General features: G+C 39.7%; 1 long non-coding RNA gene across 2 annotated transcripts in view; it reads right to left on the bottom strand.

The window, feature by feature from the left end:
• Nucleotides 1-312: 312 nt before the first annotated feature.
• The window catches only part of LOC140529885 (uncharacterized), a 97,175-nt gene continuing 91,487 nt past the window's right edge, over nt 313-6,000 (bottom strand). For both annotated transcript variants that reach the window (XR_011975716.1, XR_011975717.1), the window contains one exon: nt 313-5,106. This is a non-coding gene — a long non-coding RNA (uncharacterized lncRNA). The remainder of the gene's footprint in view (nt 5,107-6,000) is intronic.

Raw genomic sequence — 6,000 nt, 5'->3', positions numbered from 1 at the left:
GTCAAGACAGATGAAATAATTGACCCAAGGTCACTGAGATGAGTTTCAGAGGTGTGAGTTGAACTCAGGTCCTTAGGGCCTAATTTGTATGTAGTTTACATTTATTTATGTAAATCAGCTCCCAAGAGCATTAATCATTACATTCAGGACTAGGAGTCATGTGACCTTAGGTCCAGTCTCATTAACTACCTGAACAACATTGGCCAAGTCAATTAGAAACTGTCAAAGACAGAACTGGCCCTTAACAGATTTGGCCTGGAAACACAGGTAATGTTTTTAGCTTTTTTAAAGGCAGGAAATGTAGGCATAGAGTTTTAGAGAGGAGTACTTTTATTTTGAATTAAAATTTTTTCCAATTGTCAAACATTTATTTTTTTCTCCCTCTCACATCTCCCCAGCTACCAGTGGGAAAAGAAAAAAACAAACTCAAAAATCATGTAACAAATAAGCAGAGTTAAGCAAAACAAAATCAATTCCCATATTGACTATGTCCACAAACGTGTCCCTAACTGTGTAACCATGGATAAACCAATTAGTCATTCTGACCTCAGATGCCTCCACTGCAAAGTCTGGAAGGGTAGGCGTGAGGTAAGTTCCAGACTGGACTAGGTAAACTCCCAGGGGTGCCTTCTTTTATGAAATATCTTTTTGAAAATAGTTTGGTTATTTGCTGTCTTATACAATCAACTCCTAAATTTCCAGGAGCCTGTCTCCTTGGTCATACTTGACAGTTTCATAATTGTCACTGGACACAGTTACCTTTTAGCTACTAACAATGGGGCCAGAACTATACATCCCTGTCCCACTTGGCTCCAGGCAGAATAATAGGTCTCAGGAAAAGGGGGCCCCAACGAACTATGAGCTTTGTGCCTAGACTGGAGAGAGAAGTCACTTTCTTCTGTTAACTGAGCAGACCTTCTTTGATTCAGAAAAGATTTGGTTTTTTGAGTAGTCCTTTGACATGTCCTTGGGATGGAGAAGATCTAATGCTGCTCCTTTTCTCAAGAGGAAAGATCTTTAGGCATGGGTGTTCTAGCATGGGACCTGGCTTTGCCAGCCTGACAGTCATAATTTCCTGAGCTCCCTGACTGCTCCCTTTGTTTCCTGTAAGGGCAAACATCAGGAAATCAGGTTGCTCGTTACCTGCTCTATGGGGAAGGAAGGTCCTTATTTAGTGGCCAAAGCATGGGGAAGAAACAAGGCTCTTCACTTTTCCTTGGGGAGGGCAGAGAAACAAGTCTGTGTGTGTTTTTGTCTCTGTGCCTGTCTCATTCACCCACACACACTTCTTCACCCTCCTCCCTCTTTCCCTTTCCCTCTTCTGCACATCCTATTTTGTCTAAGACAAAATGTTTGCCTCTAGAGTCTGAGAACCTTGGATCAAAACAGACTTCATACTTACTTACATATGAGACTTTGAGCAAGTCATTTCTTTTCTCTGGGAAGTTCCAGTTTCCGCATCTATCAAACAAGCAAGCTGGACTACGTGTTCACTGAGGTCACTTTCCTGCCCTAGGACTATGCCTATGACTCTCCACCTCAAAAGCCCATATGGCCATATGTTCAAACAGATACAACTGAACCTCTAGAGTGGTTTAATTCAATCCTATTTATGAAAATGCTTGTGGATCTCATGTCTTTGAAATGACTATTATCTATCATATTCTCAATTCACAGAAGTCATTTTTGATGAATCTGTATGATTGTTATTGAGCTACAAATTTCCTTGAAAGTCCATATGCTTCCTTTCTTATTATGTATCCTGTTATCTAAGTAAAATTGTATGTACTTATTCAATTAGGGTCAGCCTACCCTAACTCCTAGTGTCCATTGCTGAAAGTTAAGATACAGTAAAAATAAAGTTAGAAGGTTGAGTTAAATAAACATAGAACTGACCCCTAACAGATTTGGCCTAGAAACACAGGGGTAGGAAAGGTAAACACAGAGTTTTAAAGAGGAGTACTTCTCTTTTTAAATTATATATTATCTCTTATAAGTATCAAACATTTATTTCTTTTCTTCCTCTTATCTTCCCAGCTATCACTGTAAAAAAAAAAACAACACAAAAAACACATAACAAATAAGCATTGTTAAGAAAACAAAATAAATTTCTATATTGGTCATGTCCACAGATGTGGTGCCCATTATACATTTTAGTCCACTATTTTAAAGAAAAGTATTTTTAGCAAAGCCTTCAAGGTCCCTCTGACAATGAATGATCAGATCCAGTATTTTCATTAAATTTTGGTAACAAATGAACCCTCCAACTCAGCAATCTCAGGAAATTAGGGAGAGCTTGAGACTCTCCAGGAATTAAAATTCATATTGGGAATGGAGAGGGTTAGAGATGTCTTCTGTTCCTAAAATGGTGTCCCTCACCATGACTTATCAAGAAGGTTGAAAGTTGAGAGCTGAGAGTCAACCTTCTCTCTTGGTACCTGTGGCCAGGGGTAGGCCTCATCTCTGGAAGTATGTATCCACAAGTTGATGTGTGCCCCTGTGGAGGGGAGTAGGAGTGCATAGCATATAGAGAGCTTTGTAGTGAAACTGGTCATGAAAAGATGTGGGAGGAACATTGACATTCTAGAAAGCTGAAAAAGAAGAGATTGGTATGCTTTGGAGAGTCTCTGAGAAACAAAGGATTTTGTGTTCTATAATGCTCTCTGATTACCTAGATCATGGAATGCAGGTTACAAGTTACGTTATAAGAATTATCAGAAAAGGAAGCAACTTTCTATAAGGGAAATGAGACCATATTTTCTCTTCAATATATTTTTTCCTTCAGAGGCTGCAACTCTGATAATAGGTCATAGCAATGATAATAGGTCATCTAGCTGGTCAATTTCTTGGTGAATTACAGCAGAATTGACAGAACAAAGGGACAGAGCATTGTGACCCAACACTTACATTGGCTGGTCACTCATGGGTGAACAAAATTGTTTCTTAGAGCAAGAAGGGTTAACTCAATGCCATTTCCAAAACTGCTATTGCATAAAACATTCCTACTCTAATTTTTATCTTCCAGATTTCATTTTCCAACTCTATCATATCTCTCATGGTATAAATCATTGAGATTGTTGGGTTTCCAATACTTTAAGATATGTGGGACCATTTTGGTTATTGCTTCTAACACAAACAGACCCTGGACCAAACATCAGTATGTAGAGAGTACTTTAGAAAAAGATACACTGGAAAATAATACACAGATACTCAAACACACTTCTAACTGTATTATCAATTGAACAATATTAATGAAGCACTAGCTTTATGCAAAGCACTGTGCTAGGTGCTAAGGGAGATACAGCATTTAGATCAGGCACATACCATGCCTTGGTAGGGTTTATTTTATGTAGGCAACTTTTTTCAGACAATGTTGATTAGATAAGACCTCAATGCCAACTTTCCTAGTGATGGTTGTACTCATTCATTCATTCATTTTTTAATTCTTTTACTCATTCAGTATAGATTTGCTAAATGTCTGTGAGTCAGTATAGGATAATGAATAGAGAGCCAACTTAAAATCAGGAAGACGAGGACTCAAATCCTGCCTCTGACATGTACTGGTTGTATGACCCCAGGAAACTCTCTGTGACCATAAGTTAAAGAGCTAGTGCTAACCTGAATCAGTAGAGGATGTTTTCTTTCTGTGCATTCTTTATACCAATTAAATTATAGGTCTAGTCTCCCTAAAATGTGTAAGGCATTATGTTAGGAATTGAGGTACAATGAAAAATAAACCAGTCTCTGTCCTCAAAGAGTAAAGAGTCTACTAGGATGGGAGGGAAACAGTACTAACAAACTAGAAACTCAAGGAAAGTTTCAAAAATGGGGTAGCGCCTAAGCTGAGCCTTGTGTGAACATGAGGATGTCAATAGGCATTCAAGGCATGATGACTGCCCTTACACATCGAAGGTGGGTTGGTTTCCATCCCAATCGTCATAACATTCTAATGCTCCTTAGAGTCTCATTAGTATTAATATTTTACAACAGGAGTGACAAAGATTGGACAAAGTGAGAAAGCCAACTCCAGTTGGATCTCTTGTCAAGGGAATCTTGGTCTGAGTTTCAGATCAACTACTACTACATCTTCTAGTCATTGGGTGACATCAGAACTCAGTAGGCCACTGTTGGCGGGAACACCAATAGGACACTCATAGAATACCCCTGCTGTTCCACACACCCAGAATGTGGTTACTAACCTCTATGAAACACCCATTACCAAGGAAGAACAGCAGCTCCTAGGAGATTCCTTTATTGTGCCTTCAGGACTCTATGTACTCTCCTAGGGTGCTCATGGGAGAATATTTGACTTACATTAGTATTAGTGCAGCCATGCATTTCTTATTGTTAATAGTATTAGGTGGTTCAAATAAAACATCCAGTTTGATTCATTGCAATAAATTAAAATTAGTTCTCCCAGGAGCCCAGTCTGTAGAACTGCTAAGTCATGAATATGAAGCTACATGGTTTGCCTTCTAGTTCGGAGGCTGAACTGCAAATTTGGAGGATCAGAGAGTTCAAACTAGAAGGGATCTTATGTAGTATCTAGTCTAAATATTCTCAGCTTCTTTTGTGTCATGCACCCCTTTGAGAATCTGGTGAAATCCAGGGATTCCTCTCAGAAAAATGCTTTTAAATGCATAAAGTAATATGCATAAGTTTACAAAAAACCCAATGATGAAAATATAATTACTAAAAAATTTTTCTTAATGAATTCAAGGCCCCTATGTTAAGAAACGTTTAGCTAGTCCATTCTTCATTTCCCAGCCATCCCCTCTAAGATCGTCTCCCATCTACTCTGGATGTACCTTATCTATGGGCAGCTAGATGGTGCAGTGGATACAGCACCAGTGCAGGAGTCAGGAGGACCTGAGTTCAAATCTCACTTCAGACACTTGACACTCACCAGCTGTGTGACCTTGGGCAAGTCACTTAACCCCAATTGCCTCATCCTGGGTCATCTCCATCATCCTGATGAATATCTGGTCACTGGATTCAGATGGCTCTGGAGGACAAGTGAGGCTGGTGACCTGCACAGCCCTCCCTCACTCAAAACAAAGTCAAGTGCAAGTCGTGTCATTATTTCTCTGATGGCGTGGTCTTATTCTGCAATGAAGGATGAATGCACACCTTGTTTATATATTTTCTCCATCAAAATCTAAATGCAACATCAAAATATAATAATAATAACTCACATTTATATAATTCTTTAAGGTTTGGAATGTTCCTTATAAATGTTATCTCATTTGCTTCTCACAAAAATCTTGGAAAGTAGGTGCTATTATCCCGACTTTACAGATGAGGAAACTGAGTCAGAAAGAGGCTAAGTGACACAGCTACTAAATGTCTGAGGCCAGATTTAAAGTTGGGTGTTCTTGATTCCAGATCCATTGCCCTATCCACTGCACAACAAGGGGCTGTTTTCACTTTTTGCCTGTATCCCCAGTGCTTGCTAAATACTTGTTGACAGACATTGCCTATGAGAAACCTGAGATTCCAAAGAGTGAAGTTGATTTGCACCAAGACATACAAATTTTAGGTAGCAAAGCCAGAATTTGAATCCAGTTCTTCTGCCTTCAAATCCACACTCACCTTTCTATCAGACTACTTCTTTCCCATTGCTGATCGGTGAGAGGTTGGATATGTTTCACAGAATTCTTTCTGAGTCAGCTGAACTCCCCCCTCCTCCACCTCCCTCCAGGCCTATTCTGATGTGGCCTAAGGAAGACCTTGGACTTTCAAAGACTATTGAAGTGGGATGTGAGTACTGTGTGATTGTGTGACGCTGGGCAGGCTTCAGGGACATTACCCTTGACAAAACGAGTCGGCTGTCTAAGGAGTGGCAGGGCTAAGAATGTTGCCAAGAGTTTGGCTACTAGGGAATGGATTCCTTGACCTTGGCAATCTGTGAAACAAAGGGAAGGGGGACAAATAGATCTTCGTATTCGGTGTCCTTCCATTTCCACAATGGAAGAGCTACAGAAAAGGGGACAGAGTGTG

The sequence above is a fragment of the Notamacropus eugenii genome, chromosome 2 (genome assembly GCF_028372415.1).
Source record: "Notamacropus eugenii isolate mMacEug1 chromosome 2, mMacEug1.pri_v2, whole genome shotgun sequence".
NCBI lineage: Eukaryota > Metazoa > Chordata > Mammalia > Diprotodontia > Macropodidae > Notamacropus > Notamacropus eugenii.
This window is presented reverse-complemented; position numbering and strand designations above follow the sequence as displayed.